This window comes from Lontra canadensis, unplaced genomic scaffold, assembly GCF_010015895.1.
Source record: "Lontra canadensis isolate GAN:19392208 unplaced genomic scaffold, GSC_riverotter_1.0 scaffold29, whole genome shotgun sequence".
NCBI lineage: Eukaryota > Metazoa > Chordata > Mammalia > Carnivora > Mustelidae > Lontra > Lontra canadensis.
In genome coordinates, this window is record NW_022631023.1 from 17,843,650 (window position 1) to 17,864,802 (window position 21,153).

Below are 21,153 nucleotides of genomic sequence, written 5' to 3' on the forward strand. Positions count from 1 at the left end.
TAGATCATGAAGGTTTAAATGTGTGTTTCTCTTACCAACCTTGAATTTTACTTCCACTTTTAATTTGAAAAATTGAGCTGTTTAATGGGATGTCATACTTTTTCCTCTGGAAAACTGTCATGCTCCATATTTAATCTCACTTGGTAAGTAGTCTCTTCCTAGTTGATATTTTTATGTAACCAGGCAGTGTGGAAATCAGCATTTGGTTTGCTAGCTTGCACGATTGTAAATAAGGACGTAGAGATCTATACAGAGGGACTGTGGACAAATACTGACATACATTCCAGTGACTTCTTGTAAAAACTAAAAGGGATCTTTTTTAAAAAGTCCCAACAGCAAACTTAGGATGCATGTTGAAGATTCTGGAGATCTGTATAATACTTGCTTAAGTGTGAATGCCGTAATAGCATATGTACTGATTACCGTTCGTGCGTGTCCATAATTTAAGACATTAATGGAAAACACTGGCCATTAGAGTGAAGTTTTCATCTAGTTTTACTAATCACAATGGAATGGTTGAGGAGAGTGTGGAAAACCAGATTCTTAAATTCAAGAGTTCCGTGGTTCCTCCTTCTTTCTTATTCTTAAATACTTTACAAGGCCGCTAAGCCTTTTCTGTCTAACTGGTTAAAAACTGAAGATTTAATAAGATGAAGGTAAGTATGTTTAAATATAGAGGTCAGCTGTCTCCAGCAACTGTGTATTTCAAGCCAATTTAGTTATTAGGCCAAGAGACCATCTAATTCAGTGTACGTTAGGAAATAGATTATGAACCAGTTAATTAGGTGGGTGAGGTCTTATTAATGATCTGTTTCTTTTGGTTCTCACCCATTCTGTGAAATGTTTCAGATACATTTTGTTTAGGACATAATGCTCACTGGGAACCGGGTAGTAGGTATTTATTTATGTATTTATTTATTTATTTTAAAGATTTTATTTATTTATTTGACACAGAGAAAGATCACAAGTAGGCAGAGCAGAAGGCAGGGGAGGGGGAAAGCAGGCTCCCTGCTGAGCAGAGAGCCCGATGCGGGGCTCGATCCCAGGACCCTGAGACCATGACCTGAGCTGAAGGCAGAGGTTTCACCCACTGAGCCATCCAGATTCCCTGGTAGTAGATCTTTAGATGAGCTTCATTGCTGATGACACCTGATAGGTCACTCACAACTACACCTGTTTCAGAAGTGAACATGTGTCATTTTGCTTAAGATCTTCCCGCTTCATAACTATTCAGAAGTGTCAGAATTGACTAAACAATAGAATCCACATTATGATTACAGTTCACCACAATGGTGTGGGTTAGTGGTGGCGAATTTCCTTTGACCTCAAGTTTCCTGTGACCCTAAATTGATTGTCACCTCCTTCCCAGCTATTCTTCTTGCCCTACTCCATGCCCTGCCCCATGGAAGAGTGAATTGAAACTCCAAGGGAAAAAATACTGTCAAAAGGAAGAAAAGATGTATGAAATGTCTTCAGATCTAAATATGAAGTCAAAAGATTTTATGATAATGCAGTGATTAACTGTCAAAATGTTTTATTGTGATAAAGTGTGTTATACACCAAGGAGGGAGTTTCCTTCTAAGTGGTCTCACTTCATAGGCACAAATACTGAGAGTCCGTGAGGGAGGATATCTTGCTGTCTACCTGGCACAGGTGTTTGTGGCAGAATTAGGACCAAAGTCCAGGACCTTTCAATACATAATCCAGTGTTATGGTCACAACAAAAATTGTTTTGGAGCTAATAACCAGCTGATTTACCAAATCAGATCATAAAGGAAAGAAAGGCTGTGAATGGGAGGCAGTCGATAACAGTTTTTTTAAGTCACAACCCACGTTGTATTCATAAAGGTGACAGTTGTGACTCAATCTCCACGTGATAATGTTTTCCTCTTGATGGTAGTAATAAGCAGCATTCTTACATATGACTTGCTGCTTGAACAAAGAATTAGTGTTCAGCATTAATATAAGTACCCTTCAAACTTCAAAAGTTTGGTTATATCCAAACTTATCCTTTAGACAAAAGACATGATTTTATTGAAGAGAATTCTCAGAAAAGAGCTACTTAGAAAACAGAGTACAATTGTCTTAAACATTAAGCATATTAAAACCCAAAACAGAGCTTGAGGAGAGAAAAATGCCTGTTATGCCTAGCAGGCACCGTTCTTGACCTTTCTCTCAGATGCAGGGTCGGTGCTGTACTGTGTTGTTTTTCTTCCGATCGTGTATTTGCCTTGGGCATACTTGCTCTGCAGTATCTTGCATTCCTTGTCTGGATGGAGAAAGTGTATGAGGTTGCTGTTGACACTTTCCTTCTGCGGGGTTGCTGATCTCCCTTGAGAGCGAGTTGGCTTTCTCTTTTCACCCCTTGCCTTTGATCGTGCTTCTAGAACCCATATATAAGATTGCTCTTCGTCGTATGAATGTTTCTTTAATTATCTGTTTATATTATTATCTCTATATTATTATATATGTATTATTATCTGATAAGAATGTTTCATTAATTATCTCATGCACATTGTTGTCATTACTCAAGAAGAATATTTTCTTTGCAAAGCCCGCAACCCTTTTCCATGGGAATGACTACTCTCTCTGGTGTAATAGACCCAGCACTGAAACTAGCACTGCTCTGCCCCTGGTTCTGTCCAGGGCGCAGGGCACATTGCCTAAGACAGATTACTGTTGATGTCTGAGGGCAAAAGTGGGTTAATAGCTTACTCCAAAAGAATTCGAAATTAGAGAATTGTTACCTTAAATGTCATTCTGTTTCATTTTATATTCAGGCTTTCCAAACATACAAGTAGTAATGACCAGGAAACTATTCAGACATGGTCAGGTGAGAAACTGAAGTTCTTTGTTTCATCTCTAGTTTGGATGTTATTGCTTTAGTAAAGTTTTAAGACAGTCATACCTCATCTTTTGGTGGCTCCTGTTGTGTGGATTATCTAGAGCTATCTTAATCTTCTTGGGATGAAAAGTTTGTATTTGGATATTCTGACAAGTAATGTACCAGAGCAGTTCTTTGGATTTATGCTGAATAACACTTCCCTTGAGACATATCATACGGCAGAACAATATCCAAGAATGTTACCCAAGACTCCACCTAAATTTAAGAATGGGGCTGGGCATGGGAGAACATTGCAGACACTAGGATCTTGTAAATGCCCGGCTGTGCTGGCACGTTAATCTGGTCAGCACCTGTGCCTCCTCCCCTGTTCATTGACCTCTGCAATCTGTTATTACAATTGCTTATGAAGCCCTGGGAGATCGTGTGCTGGGTTATATACACACGGACTGTGGGAATGATGCCTGACGAGCCCAGCTTCTGCACACCAGAGGGATATGAATCCTTGGTCCTGGTTTTAAGGATTGTCTCCTTCATGCTATCATAAGGAATGGCCAGAATCCCTGGATGTTTCTTCATCAGGGAAGGCTAATCACTCACTGTTCCTGGACAGATAACAGGCTCCTTTTTAAGTGGTCTTTTGCATGGGACTAGCAAACATTCCAAGTGTGTCATACTTCCAAGCCAGTATATAGAGTCCGATTCTCAATAATGTAAAAGAAAATACGCATTGAAAAGAAATCTTACCAGTGTTTCTTTACAAAGAGTGGGATTACAGATGATTTTGATTTTATTTATTTGTTAATTTCTATAATAAATGACTTTTATTGAGAAAAGATGGACAGTGAAATCAGCACATAAAATGCCAATATCTATCAACAGGTAGTGATAATTGAAAAAGAAGTCAAAGGCTTGAAAGAACACACAGAATAATTGTTATTTTATCTACTGGTGGTTGTACTTTATAAACTTTATATGATAGTAGTAACTCCTTATGGGAAAATTTTTTTTAGTTTTAAAAGTACCATGCTGCCAAATTAAAAGAAAATCTCCCCATTCTTCAACCACATATAAGCAGCATTCATCATTACTAATTCTTCAGAAAGGGGCTTTGATCTTGTTTTTTGTTTGTTTTCACTCCAAATTTGTGTATGGGAGCTACATTTGTTCAAGGCAGATTGTTGAATGGGAAGAAATTACATTTTCCCTGTAGATTGCTTCTGAGTGGGGAAGGACATTGGGTTAAGTAGGAGAATGTATAGAAATTATTTCCTTCTGACAGGTCATCCACCAAGACCAGTGGTTAAATCTCCCTCCCTTTTCTGCTGGCTCCCCACTGGTGCTAATTATATTGGCTCCAGATTGAGCTGAAAATTTTGTTGTTGTTGTTTTTTTAAATAAATCAAATTTTTGAAAGAAACAATTAGTGGTCTTTGTTGTCTCCAGCTCCCATTGACTTTCATCTCCTTGTTTTAATTATTGTACCTTCTGTTCTGTCTTCTTTCTGGAACTTTTAACAACATGTGTTTTGTCTATTATGAGAGCTAGGATACCATGAATGATTTATGTAGTTATATCTTTAATTTTGTCTTTTTTTTTTTTTAAACTGGAGCTAATATTCAAGAGTCATTAAGTTACATTAGTTATTATTTTAAAAACTACAGTTTTTTAAAATCTCCTGCTTTGCCCTGTGGGGTGCTCTGTCTGTCACTGCTTTATTAAAACACAAAATTCATTGATGCAGGCCCCAGATGCTAGGCACAGAAAAGAAATCTCAGTGTATTTGCAGTGGTATGGTTCCAGTAATTCTTGGTGATGCATTGAGAAATGAATAGTGCGGGGTTAATGGGAATTTTCCTTTGTAGGACATGCTAAGAATTATAACTGTGTGCTTAAATTTCTCTGATTACAAAAGCAATGCATGTTCATTGTGCCAAGCTGAGAAAAAGGCAACCATGACCAAGAAATAACAACTTGCTTTGAGTCTGTATTTTTTTTGTATGTAGTCTGCTTTTAGTATTTTTCACAGTTACATTATTCTTATTTCTTGTTTTGTGAACTTTTTTCCACCTCCCATTTTTATACTACTTTATTCATGAAATTAAATAATTTTGGAAAACACAGTTTTTAAACTAACCTTTTACTAGACGCTGTAGTGTGTCTGTTCCTTACTTTCGGTGATTTCATTGTTTCCTTTATTTCGTGATGGTGATTATAATAAATGGTGCTGTGATGAACATTACATGTGATATGCTGTGATGAACATTACATGTTCATTACATGTAATTACATTATACATTACTATCAAGTAAATACTTGGCAGTCATTTGTTTTCTTTTTGTAATCAGTTCTTGGTTAAATGTTTTGCAGATCTTGTAGTCACTTTGATAAAATCCATGTGTGCAATTACATATGAAGATATGAAAGAAATTTTTAATACTTATTTCTGATTCTGAGTTTAAAGATACTCCATTAAGCTACTTTTTTAATTGATAGTAAGTTTAAAAATCTGATTTCTATTATTTGTTAGTAATAAAAGGGACTATTTAGAACAATGTTTTCTCCAAATTTGACTTGAGAAACAGTCAATAGACTATTCACAGAGAAATAAATCCTATAAAAGTGGCTAGTAAAAAGTATAATTAATATATTCATTGTGTAAGTATCCACTATTTACATGTGTGGCCAAGAAGATAGTTAAAATGTGGTCCCTCCTCTTTTACTGGTTGTAGTTTAGGAAAGGGTTTGGGGAATTTCAGCTGAGAAATTTAAAGAAGACTTAGCAGGAAGTAGCATTTGAGCCAAAATTTCAAGGACTGGGACAGGCGTGGAGGATATCTTAATTTTGGGATTTAGACAAAGGATGAGTACAAATCCTGAAGGTAGGACCGTACAGAGTATGTATAGAGCACGGTTCACTGCTTTGGGAAGAATAGTAATTGATCATGATTAAAGGTAGTGGTTTTTAAAAAGCATTGCTGTTTCCATTCATTGATTTCATTCATTTTTTTTAATGGATGCTATTACGATATTTTTAATTTAAATTTACATCTAAGCAATTATTTTCAGGCTGTTATTGAATATATACCCATTTTATGTAAACCCGTGATATATGGTTTTTGGCAACTAAGGTTGGAATTTTTGAGAGTAGGTTATTATTATTTTTTTAAGCTAATAATTCAGTCATAAGAAGGTTGAATAGTTACTCAGGCACATCCTGCTATACTGGTTATTCATGTTTTGCCATTTCTCGGTAAATACCAGCGCTGTTTGAGTTGGACTGCTAGTTGTCTGTGTGCATTATGACTCTCTCTAAGGGGTACTGGAATATGAAAATTAAAACATTGAGATTATTATGGTTTATCCATATGAGTGAGAATGACCCCTATATTTACTGTCATCTTCAATAGTGAACAGCTAACCTCATGCAAAGCATATTCTGCGTTTAATTTCTTTTCGATACTGCTTTTTAATCGACTTTTTAAAGATTTTAAAAGATTTTATTTTAAAATTTTAAAAAATTTTCGAAGATTTTATTTATTTATTTATTTGAGAGAAAGAGTGAGAGAGAGCATGAGAGGGGAGAAGGTCGGAGGGAGAAGCAGACTCCCCATGGAGCTGGGAGCCCGATGCGGGACTAGATCCTGGGACTCCGGGTTCATGACCTGAGTCAAAAGCAGTCGCTTAACCAACCGAGCCACCCAGGCGCCCTAATTGTTTTTCATATAGGGAGACTGATGGACGCTAGCTTCCAAGAAGTAAAAAAGTTACATGTAGTTTAAATTTCACAAACTCACATTGTCCCCTACTTTATTTTAAAAAGACAAAAGTTCTTTTGACTTAATAATACATCAGCTGAATACAGTGGATATGTTATTTTGAGTTTTTTTTAGTTTCTACCTCTATTTGGAATTGCTACTGTCCTACCAGATCTGAGGGTCTGAAATATTTACTTTTCTGTGTTAACCAGACACTGTAACACAGTTACATCTGTGTAATTCAGTGTTGGAAATCACGAGTTTGTAGTTTTAACATGAATTTAGTGAGAAGAACCATAATGTTTCCAGCTAACCTCAAGCTGGGCCTTTTGTCCTGGAATTTTCTGTCTTCCTGCTGTAAATGATTACCGGTAATTATGGTGAGGAATTGAGAAGGAAATTGACTTTTATCCAAAAGTTCTCTTTTCACTCTGGTAACTTATGAACACCTTTCTCAGGTGGTGTGGCTTGGGTCACTTCCCGCAGTGTCACTTTCTCTAGCAGAGAAAGGACACTGACTTTCCATTTTATCTTTAGAGCTCAATTCTCATCATTGTATTTCCCAAGATAAATAACACACTTGGGACCATCGTGCCTTGATTTTGCTTACTGTTCTAGCTTGTAAATAACTTTCCAAAATGCTATAGTAAAAAGTGCGATTCCTGTACAACAAAACGTGCAAAATTTGGGGGGACTTAAGGCTCCATGTTCTGTACCATGTGAATAACTATAAAAGAAGACAAATATAAAATGTAAGGGAAAATTTAGAATGGTGTGGATGGTTCTTGGGACAGGAAAGTGGCTTAAACCCAGCATAAAAAATGGAACTCACTGAATTAACTTAGACCCTCACCACGAAACCCCAGTTTTCATTATATTTTAATTAGTGAATTATAATTAAAAAGTGATGTAAACCATATTAGACATAGTCTTAATACCATCACAAATAATGGGAAAAAAATTTTTTAAAGACTTACTTATTCATTTTAGAGAGAGAGTGAGCACAAGAGTGGGGGTGGGGGAAGGGGCAGAGGGAGAGGAAGAGAGAATCCCCAAGCAGACTCCCTGCTGAGCCAAAAGCAAGACTTGAACCCAGAACCCTGAGATCATGACCTGAATGGAAATCAGGAGTCCTTGTTCAGTCAACTGAGCCACCCAGGCAGCCCACTGATAGGAAATTTCTGTTGTATTTCTTCCCTAGGCAAAAGAACTGAAAAGTGCTTTTTTATGAACTTCCAGGTTTTTCAGTTTTAATACTGTGCATTAGGTACAGCTTATTTTTGTAATATCTCTAAATACTACCCATTAAAGTATAACTGTTTATTCATTGTGAAGGGAAGAGTTAATTATGTCAAGAAAACTGAAGTAAAATTGAGGAAAATGATTTCTCTTAAGTATTTTAGTACATTTTTTAAAAAGTAATTTGGTGTTTTAATCAATGAAAGGGTTGACTGAAAAGTATTGAGGGAAAAAGTTTGCTTTTTTAAGATTCTTATTTATTTATTTGACAGACAGAGATCACAAGTAGGCAGAGAGGCAGGCAGAGAGAGAGAGGAGGAAGCAGGCTCCCTGCTGAGCAGAGGCTAGATCCCAAAACCCTGAGATCATGACCTGAGCCAAAGGCAGAGGCTCAGCCCACTGAGCCACCCAGGCGCCCCTGGTTTGCTCTTTTTTAACAGTTACACACACACACACACACACACACAGCATCCTGAATGTAAGAAGTGACATAAAGATGACGGTGAACCTAAAGCCTGACTTAAGATGTACTTCAGTTTCAGTATCAAAAGATCTTATGAAATATTTAAATTTTAGTGCTTGACCCAGAAAGCTCTCAGTATTTGTTTTAGTGTAGAGTCTAGGAATAAGCTGTCTTAATCTGAATGGCTTCATAAAACATTCTCTCTTTTTCACATCCGTTGACATCCGTTTGACATCACATCCGTTTGAATTCATGCTGTAGATCTCTCCTAGGAGTCTTAATTTCCTCTTGTTCCTTCCATCCCAACCCCCGTCTTTACTCCTGTGAGTCTCAGGCTTTAGCTTTGAAACCTGGTGGTGAAGGGATGTCCCATGGCACAGCTGCTTGGCAGTAGGAGAGCAGCCAGCCCAGATTGGAGGAGAATAGGAGGGTCCTCGGGTGCGGGTGGGGATGGGGGAGGTCTCCAGCAAAAAATGGCACCAATGCATTACCTGACCGGCTTGCCTGTGCTTAGAGTGGTTGCAGAATACTGTTGGAGACTTTGGAAGAGGTGCAAACCTGAAGCACACACAGAAAATAAAGCAAATTTTAAAATGGAGGCAAATGCTAACTTCAGAAAAAGAAAACCCAAAAGGTAAAAAGTAACAAAGTTGTAACATAAAAAGAAAAAAAAAATATATCATCATTGCCCAGGAGGTGGGCTCAGGTGTAAAATTTCACTGTCACAGTGAGAAGACAGACCTACAGTGGAAAAAATCAAGAAAAACAGCTGTTTCAGAGCAGAATTTTGCCGTGGGGAGAGGGTAAGAGTAGGTAGCAGAAGTGAACCCTAAATGAGATGACAGTCAGTGGTTTTTATTACCTCTTCCTGCCATGGAGAAATTTATCAAGTAGTTCTGTGGCAGGAAGAAGGCGAGTTTAAGGCTCCCAGGCAGTTTTTCTAATGTAGAAAATTTATTTTAAAATTAAAGGTTGCAAGTCTTATTACTGTTAGAGGGGTGTGTTGTTATTGGCTGTCTTAACTTTGAGGTCGATAAAGCTAAACTCTGATTTAATAGCTGAGCTTCTTGTATGGTATATGTTGACTTCACGAGATGTTTGCTTTTCCTTGGGTATAATTTATAACTACGTAAATAAAATTACCTTTCTACCCGTTTTGCAGAAATGTCATGACGTTAGATGTTGTAGAGGTTTGTATTTGTGATCTTTTCACTCTGGAAACACACTGATCTTCTCTGATTTAGTGACAGGTGTTTGATCATGTTGAGGGACCAAACTCAGCATGATCAAAATGAACCTCGTCTTCCCTGGAAGTTTCCCCTTACCACAAATCTCTTTAAATTTCCAGTCCTAATTAACCAGCCACTTGACGACCAGATAGCATGCACTTTCTGTGTAATTAGGATGAGGGATAGATGTAAAAACAGGAGTTAGGGAGATGGTGGTAGTGTGAGCTGGAGCATATGATAGAAGGTTCTTCAGAGAGAGGCATCATATGCAACCTAAGGCATGCATAGAGACGAAGAAGAGACATGTATTAGCAAACATGTTCGGGAAGGTCCCAAGGACAGTAGTTGTGTTGGTAATATTGGTGCATAATGTTGGAAAATTAGAACAGAACTAAGATGGTTGATTATTTAAGTTTGGAATAGTACAGAAATCACCTTCTTTTATTTGGGAGGACATGAACTTTGACTATTTTATGTGGTGTCCAGAAACATAGCTCATATTCAGTGTGGTTTTTTATTTATCTTGCGCCTATCGTTGACGTGCTAAAATCACCCGTGAGCTATACCCATTTTCTTAGTGCTTGTTACAGTATACATTCTGTGCATCAGGATAAATCCTTTTATTCTATCGGTTCCTTTAAAAAGTGATACAGTTGGGGGCGCCTGGGTGGCTCCGTGGGTTAAAGCCTCTGCCTTCGGCTCCGGTCATGATCCCAGGGTTCTGGGATCGAGCCCTGCATCAGGCTCTCTGCTCAGCAGGGAGCCTGCTTCCCCCTCTCTCTCTGCCTGCCTCTCTGCCTACTTGTGATCTCTGTCTGTCAAATAAATAAATAAAATCTTTTTAAAAAAATGATACAGTTGGAGTAGGAAAAAAAAATTTTCTACTATGGAGCAATATTTCCATAAACTGTAGTAACCTGGCAGTCTAGCTCCTCATTGTCTTTCAGATTTTACCCATAGGAGGGTAACAGGTTGAGAGAAAGTATTGCAGCTAGTGGATTTGATGGCCTGATGAGGCAAAGAATAATTGTAGAGCTTTACCGGGGATAAAAGGCATGTGGAGCCAAAGTCTAAGAATGTTTTCCCTTAGTGACCATAAATTCACCAAAAATTGTAGGGTTTTTTTTGTTTGGGGGTTTTTATTTTATTTTCTTTTTTAATTTATTTTTATTTTTATTTATTTGTTTATTTATTTTGCCTGAAATGTAAACCCTGCAGCAGTTGGGACTTCTACTTCATTCACTGAAATACCCCCAGGGCTTTCAGAGTGTCATGGCACAGAGAAGGTACTTAGTAGATGCATATAGAATGAATGAATGGAGGGTTTAGTGTGACTAATGTGAAAAGGAAGGAAAAGTAAAAGAAGGAGTAGCCCAAACACTAAGTGAGGAAAAGGCATAAAGTATCAGTTTCACATGCCTCAAAGAATCTCTTGAGGTTACAGTAAATGTCTGTTACTATATTTTACCCAGTATTGATCGACAGAGGAAAGGCAGGTTTTATTAAACAACCAAAAAGCCAACATAGGAATCTCTGATTAGGAAGAAACCAAGTTTTTGGGGGGGATCCAGATAAAAGTACATTAAATGCTTATCTTTAGGAGATGGGGTCTCACCTGTTCACCACGAGTCTGGTTTAAAGCCAATGTATGGCAGAGGCATCTGTGTTGAGAGAGAAAGCATACCATTTAGATTAGTTCAAGATAGTTTCATTATCCGTGGCTTTTAACTCCAGAGATAAAGGATTGTTTTACCAGAAACCCACTTCTTAAATATCATTTATAATGGTGATGGAGTTTAGAAACTTCTTTCAGATTCTCATGTTGTACGATAAGAGTGAGGATCCTAGTTTTGAATGCTAGCCATTAATGACTGTCCTGTTTAAATGCGGTTAGTAAATGAAGAGATGCATGTGGTGTTTAGTAGGTGCTTGATGGGTAGATGTAAGTACTCTCCCTCGAGAGGTTTAAATCTTTATGTGACATTTAAGTTTGGGGTCGTCCTATTGGTTTATTGATTAGGTACGTGCATTTTCAAGAATGTGTCTCCTAGCTGACGTTCCCCTACACCATACCATTCAGTATTAACTAGTTTGCTGAGAATATGGTATACGCCCGTGTGTGTGTGTGTCTGTACCGTAAATGTTTGGCTGTCACTGAAGATCCCCCTTCTTTACTGTGTCATGTCTTCATCAGCTCTGAGTTGCTAGATTGCTGTGGGTGGGTCATCTGGGTCCCTTTTCTCGTTTTCCTGAGAACTTAGAACCATCAGTCAGGGGCTATGATAGTCTGTATTCGCTAAGTGTTATTTAATACACTAGGGACTCATGTTCAGTGTGCCAAGAAGCTGTGCCATTTAAATAACTTGAGCTGGGGCACTTGGGTGGTTCAGTTGGTTAAGCAACTGCCTTCGGCTCAGGTCATGATCCTGGAGTCCTGGGATCGAGTCCCACATCAGACTCCCTGCTCAGCAGGGAGTCTGCTTCTCCCACTGACCTCTCTCCTCTCATGCTCTCTCTCTCTCAAATAAATAAATAAAATCATTAAAAAAATTTTTTAAATAAGTAAATAACTTGAGTTTATTTCTCTTTTTCCACCTCTCATTTTAAGTCCTTAGAATTCTCAATTGAGTCTAAATTCATGGGAACCAGTGCACATGTGTTCTTCAGTAGATTTTTTTTTCAACTGTGTTGTCTACAAACTTTGACTTTATAAGTATCTTTGATAATAGACCTTTCATTCATTTTGTATGTCATTGATCGTTTGCCTCCTCATATTTCCCTATTCATCGGAGAACCCTGGGCCCTCACATTAGTTACTTGACCCCACATCTTTTTTTTTTTTTTAAGATTTTATTTATTTATCTTAGAGAATGGGAGAGAGTGGGTGGGGGGAGGGACAAGAGGAGGGAGAGAGGGAATCTCAAGCAGACTCCACACTGAGCATGCGGCTCCATGTGGGGCTTGATCCTAAGACCCTGCGATCATGCCCTGAACTGAAACCAAGAGTCGGCCGCTTAAACAACTGAGCCACCCACATCTTTAACTTCCACTGTTGCTCTACCCACTCACAGCTGTGCTTCTTGACTTGACATGGTAGTCAGCCATCCCTGCTTTGTCTTCCTAATCTCCCTCTCCCTCCACGGCCAGCTGTTATCAGGCATCCCTCCCTTCAATTCCATGGAATGAGCTCTCTGCTGCCTTTCTTATTAAATCCACCAGACATTTCTCTGTCCTCTTTAACCTCACAGTGGTATCTAACTAACCCTGTTGGTCATTGCTTTCTTCCCACACCATTATGATGTTGCAGCTTCTGTTTTCCTCTCCCCTCTCATTCTCCTTCTCTGGCTTATTTTTCTGGAGCCCACCTGAAAAATCCTCCATATTGGCTGGCATATAGGGGTCCTTCTGGGTTGTTTATTCTCTTGCAATACCCATAACTTGGTAAGGAACCCTATGAGTATAGTGGCTTCTGAAGGGCTGGCTTGATGATTCTTGAGCTAATAATCCAGGCCAGGCCTCCTGAGTATTTACTGGTCATCAGACTCCATGTGACTCCCAGAGTATTGATAATTAGCCTTGTCCCTTGTATTGGCTCTTAGCTCACATGGACATTTCATCTGTGGTGTATATGAGTTTCCTTATCAATAATCAATAAATGATAAATCTTGGCTTTTCAGTTTAAACAAAGAGCATACAAGCATGGACTATGACGATTCCATTTTTCTCTGTTGATTTATTATTGTACCCTTTGGGGTATAGATCTGTTTTAGGCAAAGGATTGGATTGTTTTCAGGTTCTATAAAAAGTCTCCTGGACCCTAGATTTCATGCAGAAGAATTAATTGGATTCAAATGGGCTTAATGTAGAAACTCTAATTGATGCAGAAATACACCCTGTATGTGGCTGTGACTATCAGTATACCAGAACCAAGGGTTGCTTGGTTGTTTTGCTTTTTTCTGCCAGTCAGTGACAGCTAGTAGTAGGAATACAAAGAATCAAGCTTAAATCCTTAGGGACTGTTTATGTATTCAGTTCTCACATTTTTTTTTTAAAGAAATGAGGATATAATTACTGAAGTAAAGAAATGGATGACAGGCTGAACCTCAAAAAAAAAAAATGAAGAAAGATGTGTAAGCAAAATCCTGTCTTAATTATATATTTTTTTTAATTTTTTTTTTTTGGTGTTTCAGAATTCATTGTTTATGCACCACACCCAGTACTCCATGCAGTACGTGCCCTTCCTAATACCCACCACCAGGCTCACCCATCCCCCCACCCTACCCCTCCAAAACCCTCAGTTTGTTTCTTAATTATATTTTTTATGTTTCTTGTTCTCTCTCTCTCCCTCTCTCTGTGTATACACATACACACACACACACACACACACACAGATATTAGCATCTTCCACTGCGAGGATATCTTACATTTGTGCTAAAAGTGTAACTGGAAAGAAGAGAATTAATTGCTTCTGAAAGCAAAACATGGAAAACTGTCCTAATATAGGAATATCAATTAGACGGGTGTCTAAAAGAGTAAAAATGTTATTTTTTGTTGTAGTTAATGCATGTTCATTAGTACATGAGAACTGTTATCAAAGATGTCTTCTATACTTACTTCCTTGTGATAGTTGGCTCTTCATGCCATTAGCTCTGTTTTTCCAAAAAGGTAGCCTCTGATAGATAGTCTTAAAAATATCTTGTGTAAATAGCCAGCTATCCAGACAGTGTGAACATCAACCAAATATGAAACATCTGGAATTACATTGTAATGAATGGCATGAGTAGGAGGGGTGTCAGGCCAAGACAGGGAACTGACCTTTTGCTTCTTTTGACCGGGAGAAAGGCAGACATGCCTTCTTTGCAGGGTGACCTTGAATAAACAGTGCATTAAATCATGAAATGGATCATTTTAAACTCAGGTAATGGAGATCCTGTGTCCTGTTAGCCTTGTGCATTACTAGAAAGTCTGCATTTGCCCAGAAAATGGCAAATCATTTATACTTTTAGAAGATTCTGCTAACCAGTATTTTTACCGAAAACCAGAAGTCTGCCCTCAGCTTTTTTCTAAAACCACAACATTTCTAGGTTAAAACAACTGAGACCCTAAGTATGATTTTCTCTCTAATGTATATTTTCGTCATCTTTATAGTCTTAAATGAAAGACAGAAGCTATATTATTTGGAATGAGACATATCCTAGGATTACCTCCTGGAATGGGAAGCCCGAATCATACACAGATTCCTCATTTATAAATGTGAAAGCTTGATGAGGGATCTGCCTTCCTCAACACTTTAATGTGTCTTCTACATAGAACAGGGCCTTCCTTTGAAAAACTAGTTAACATTTAGTTTGATTTAAAGGCTGAGCTTCTGCGTGCCTGGAATGCTTGCTCTCTAAAATATTTGCTCCCTGGAGAGGTCCACTAAAGACGGAGGTTTCATGTGACTTTGGATTATTGACCTGGAAGACTGTTTGGGTCATGGAATGGGCTTTGGCATAGTTCCATGCTTTCTGGTCGACAAGGGCCTGGAAGGGAGCCGGGGTGGGGTGGCGGTGTTGAGTCGGGAAGAACGAGTCTGAGAATGTTTGAAGCCTGACTGCACCTACCTCTGATGCTTTTGCTTTTGCTTGAAAGAATTTTTAAACTACAGCATCCATCAGTGTGCTGCAGCTTGTGGGGACGCACAGTTAAATGATTTGGCATCGAAAAAATGCGTTTGCTCTCTGCCTGGTGTGTAAAGTTTGAATGACACTTATGCTCTGTCGGAAGAGAACAGACGTTTTCATTACAAAATTCATTCAAGCAGAAAAGGAGCAAAGTGAGCAGAAATTTTCATTTACATCCGTGATTGAAGTTGTAGTGATAAAAGAAAATGACTAGGTTTAAGAATAGCCTTGTTCTCATTCTCTCACGCGGCACAAGGAGTTTTGTCAATACAGAAATAATACGCTATTGAGGAAGGCTCTGATCAGTAGTCTCAAATTTTGCATATCCTTTAACTGACCTTAGATTTTTCTAGGGGTTTTTGAGTTATTTTTAAACAGATTACAGTATCGCCTTTTTAAAAAATCAGGTCCGTTATTTGTTATAATGTGGTCTTTAAGTTCCATTATTGCAGAGAGTCACAGTAACTTCTTAGCTTTCACTTGTGAGTATTAGCAGGTGTAGATTGTGAGTATTAGCAGGTGTAGACAGATGACTTCGTTGGGCCAGTCGTAGAAGCCATGAGATACTGGATCGGAGACATGGGATCTGAATTTTCCAGGGGGAGTTTTCTACTAAATAGTGTGTGATACACCCCTTGGAAGCCTTAATGTGTTAATTTCCTACCTCAAACCCTCTTCCTTAGAAGTCCAGAAATTCAATTATTTTAGTTCTCTCAGGACTGGTAAGCCCCGGCAGATTCATTTACAATAATGAAACTAGGCCTTGTTTACAAATCTGAGTGACAATTTCTAAGTCCATAGAGGAGTGATAAGACAGGGAGAATTCTAATTTAGCATCCCCACTGGAAAAAAAAAAATCACGATTTTTGAAACACATCTCCGTGAAACTGGGTGAACCTCTAAAACATATTTTTATTGAAGAGCTTGATGAATCATATATCCTTATTATATTTATTCTATTAGATATTGTATCCTTCTTCCCTACAGAATGTTGCAGGTACAGTGACAGAACTCTAATCCTTTTTTCTATGTTTTAACAAACTTTGAGGACTTGGCAATGTTCTGATACTGGTAGAAGATGTGCTAATTCCAAATACTGTAGTGTAGCTAGCTCTTGTTAAACGCTGTAACATGTTTTTATTTTTCCTGTTGAATTTTCTCTTTATCTCATTCCTTTTGCCCTAAGTAGCTTTGCATCTTTTAGGATGTATGTTTTTCTCTTCCTGAGAAGTTTTGAGTTGGAAAACCCCTGAGATATAAATAAATATTTATTCCTCTAATCCTTAGGAGACAACTCCATTGTCGGCTGAAGCCAGACATCTCAAGTCTAGGCTGTCACAAGAGAATCCAGAAGGGACACTTACTAAGTTCTCAGGGAGTACCGTGTGGCAGATGGGTATTGGGGAATCTCACGTGTATGAGAGAGAAGCTGGACCAGCTAGTTGGAGAACTATCTAGTTTGGGCATCATGAGCACACAGGGAGGTAGCTAGCTGGTTATATGAGCGTATGCACTACATGTCCCAAGCCAAACTGGCAGAGAAACGGAAGGAAGGCAGTGAAACCTCCTCCATGGACCTTAGCTAGTGATGAAGAGTCCAGGGACACAGGGTCATGAGTCCTTGTAGCAGGTGGAAAGGAGTGGGGCGAGCTAGAAGGTTTCTGCTCACCAGATCGTTTACTGGAGTTGAGAATTCCAGAACATTTCTATGTCTGACATGATCTGAGGTCCAGCTTCAGGAATGTGGATAGTTTGAGTGCAGTAGGGGTATAACCCGTGTGGCTTGGGACATGAAGTAGGGCCAAATATCTCTTTTTTTAAAGATTTTTATTTATGTATTTATTTGACAGAGAGAGACACAGCAAGAGAGGGAACACAAGCAGGGGGAGTGGGAGAGGGAGAAGCAGGTTTCCCGCTGAGCATGGAGCCCCATGTGGGGCTCAATCCCAGGATCCTGGGATCAGGACCTGAGCTAAGGCAAAAGCCCAACGAACTAAGCCACCCAGGCACCCCAGTAGTGGCAAATATTGATGAAAAAGTAGAGGCATATTTCAGTGAGAAAGGGGACCTGGTTTTTATAACCAAGAAAAATTTGTTTAACAGTCCCACTGTGTTTGGTTCTCCCAAAGTGTTGACTGTTGTTTCTATTCCCTTCTCTAGATTCATCTGACCCAAAGAGGAATTGCTTATTGTTCTTTGGGTACAGTTCTAAAATTTGATGATCAGATGTACATTTGCTAAAAGCAATACCCTCTTCAGTAGGTGTCTAGCTAGGTTCTGGAAATGTCAACTGAAAGGTCGTCAGTGAAAAGGCAGAGTAAGTTATGGAATTCCTAGACATGAGTGATACACAGTTGACTCTCTTGAACAACGTGGGGGTAGAGGTGCTGAGCCCCTGCATAGTCAAAAATTCACGTATAACTTAAGTACCAAAACTTAAGTACTAGTTACCTACTCTTGACTGGAAGCCTTACTGTTAACAAACAGTTAACACATACTTCATATGTTATGTGTGTTATTCGTACTGTGTTCTTACAGTAAAGTAAGCTAGAGAGAAGAAAATGTTGTTACAATCACAAGGAAGTCAAAATACATTTATAGTAGCGTGCTGGGAAAAAAACTGTATAAGTGGACCCACTCAGTTCAAACCCAGGTTGTTCAAGGACCAATTGTATCTGAGTGAGAAAGTAGGAGTAGGGGGTAGAGGGCCGTGTCTTAATTTCACAATCAGAATTATTAGAAGATGAATTAGTGAAAGGGAAAGAACAAGTAGCTTAAGACAGAGCTTGGAAGAACAGATGTTGTCTCCATAGTTGCAAAGCCAGAGAAGACTAAATTTAAGAACCAAGTGCTGTGGTAGAGAAGACGGACAGTGAACTTGAGAGCAGATGAATGTGCTTGTTGCTATAAACCTTGAGAGAAGACCTGAGGAAGATTATTCCAGCAAGGCCGGATGGTAATGGGTTGGAAAGAAGTATAGTCAGGGGCTTGGAAGTGACAGTCCCCAGCTCTGCTGAGAAATTTACCGGTGAAAATACCTCTTCCTGTCCTGATGATAGCCTACCTCACACATGGGTTTCCGAGTATGGTATGTGGAAAAAACAGGCTGTGTATTTTTACCTCTCTGTATAATTTAAGGTTTGGGTAATAACTGGTGGTTCTCTGGCCTCCCGGTGCACCAGCCTGATTGGTATTTTGTTAGCAATTATGTGGCTTTTTAAAAGCCCCATATATAACCCTAATTAATTGCATCTTTAAAATCTATCAGGCTATGAATATTTTAATAAGGTATAAAGAAAATATTAGGAGAAAGCAGCCAGTGAGGATATTTGTGTTTTCAAGAGACAAAATAAAGAATCTAGGAGGCTGCCCCCACACTATCTGCTTCTCATTTTTTTAAAGATTTTATCTATTCACTTAGAGTGCACACATGTGCAGGTGGGGGGATGGGCAGAGGGAGAAGCAGGTTCCCCACTGAGCAGGGAGCCAGATGTGGGACTCGGTCCCAGGACCCCAGGATCATGACCTGAGCCAAAGGCAGAAGCTTAACCAACTGCGCCACCCAGGCACCCCACACTATCTGCTTTTCAGTTCACCCCTCAGTATCTGGCACTGAGTGAGGCTAAAGATGAACAGATTGGGGTTTAAAGGAAATCTGCTTTGAATTTCCACCTCTGAATTCATCACACACCCTATAAATAAAAATGAAAAGTATGAGAACTGCGAAAAGAGAAATGTGAGGGGAAAAGGGCTGTTTTCTGGTAAATAGGGTGAATGGTAACAAATTGAATTCTAGTGATATTCCTCTGTGACTAAAATGTATGGTATTCTGGTAGCATATAGACCTGTGAATATGGTCTCTCCAGTGTATTCAAACGTAAGATTTATTTCTCCGTTGAAGCCTGTATCTCTGGATTCAGATTTTACCCCATAACCTCAACCCATCCACATTGAACTCATCACCCATTGAAAGATATTCCAGATCTCTGAAATTTGACCCTAAGCCAGGGCTGCCCCGTGGTGGGCCACCAGCCCCATGTGGCTGTTGAGCATTTGAAACGAGGCTAGTCCAAACTGATGTGTGGAAAGTGGGAAATAGATAGCAGCTATTGAAGAGTTGGTCTGGGGAGTGGGAGGGAGAAGGTAGACCGTCTTAGTAATAAGTTTTTTACATTGATTGCACGTTGAAATGACAAGGTTTAGGATGTACAGGGTTAAATGAAGTCTCTTACTAAAATCGACCTTCCTGATGTGGCTGCGAGGAATTTAAAGCTGCCGACATGGCGTGTGTCATACTTGGACAGTGCTACTCTGTACTCGTTTGTGTAGCACCGCGGCTTGTCCTGTAGCCTCTGCGGGACCGGGGGCACAGTGGTATTCCGCAATCCTGAGTGGTAGCAGAGACGATCTCTTAAAATTAAACCAGATCGTCTTAGGTTTTAATGTTTTTCCTTGTCCCGCATCCTACTTGAGCTTCTGTGGCAAGGAAATACCACGAGCCTCACCTTTTCATACATGGAAATCACTAAATCCTCCTGAGTTGCTTGCTGTGTTGTGTTCTCCTGTTCTGCCTTCAAATACAGAATTCTTTCTACCCTGTTCTCTTATCTTCCGTGATTAAAGAAACGAAAGACAAAACGGGCGACTTGGCTCTCAGGCCTGTGTGAGAAGGCACTGCATTCTTAAAATTGTGCCAGAATGGGAAATCTATGGGACACGACCCAGGCTTATGAAAGGAAAGCACAAAGGATTTGATTACATGTTTTTAAGAGGACAAACCAAGCCAGTCACCAAAAAGACAAACGCTTTAGGATTCCAGTCCTACGAAGTACCTAGATTTGTCGTATTCCTAAAGACAGTATAATGCTGGTTGCTAGGCGGCTGGGGACAGAGGAAAAGGGGAAAGGTTCAATGTGTATAGTGTCAGTTTTGCAAGATGAGAAGAGATTTGTTGCACACAACACTGTGAACATACTTAACACCAATGAACTGTATGCTTAAGAATGACCAAACTGGGGGCACCTGGGTGGCTCAGTGGGTTAAGCGTCTGCCTTCGGCTCAGGTCATGATCTCAGGGTCCTGGGATCGAGCCTCACATCGGGAATCTCTGCTCAGCAGGGAGCCTGCTTCCCCCGCCCCCACCCCGCTGCCTGCCTCTCTGCCTATTTGTGATCTCTGTCTGTCAAATAAATAAATAAAATCTTCAAAAAAAAAAAAAACAAACACAAAAGTTAAAAAAAAAAAAAGAAGAAGAAAGGAATGGCTAAACTGGTAAGTTTTATCTTGTGTGTCTTCTAACAGAGTGAAAAGAAAAAGGAAAAGGCAAGCCAGGGGGCCTGTTGGCTCAGTGGCGTGTGCAACTCTTGGTCTCCGGGTTGTGAGTACCAGCTTCTCGTTGGCATGGAGCCTACTTAAAAAAAAAAATTATAAGAAAAGACAAACCACTCCAAAAAGTATTTCATAATAACCTGTAACTTTAAAAAAAAAAAAAAACACAACACCTTAATAAGATTAGTTATAATAGATTATCTTAAGTAGACCCTTGCTGCCTGAAGGAACAGCTGAATTGGCTCACTTGGGAGCTTGTTACACAGGCCGACTAGGTCCCCCCCCTTGGACTTGTCCAATCAGAAACTGCATTTTAACGAGATCCCCAGGTGATCCGTGTCTGAGCTGCAGCTTGAGAAGCACTGGTGTACGCACCATTTCTCATGTGGTCCATGAAACGCCTGAATCAGAATCCCCCTGGGGAGGTCTGTTTTTCAGGCACATCCCCCACGGCCAAGATCAGGTGCCGGGCTGAGGGGCGCTGGGGTCCCGGTGCTGGGCGGAGAGGGAGGAAGGACGAGTCTGTATCACAGCCCAGCGCACCAAAGTTTGCACACCCCTGATCTGAAAGGATTTAACAACCATTATTTTGATAATTCCACCTTTTAACTGATATTGAAATAATTAC

The 21,153-nt window shown here is 39.5% G+C and overlaps 1 protein-coding gene across 7 annotated transcripts in view; it reads left to right on the plus strand.

Moving 5' to 3' along the window:
• The window catches only part of APP (amyloid beta precursor protein), a 265,962-nt gene that overhangs the window by 78,648 nt on the left and 166,161 nt on the right, over positions 1 to 21,153 (plus strand). The window lies entirely within an intron of this gene.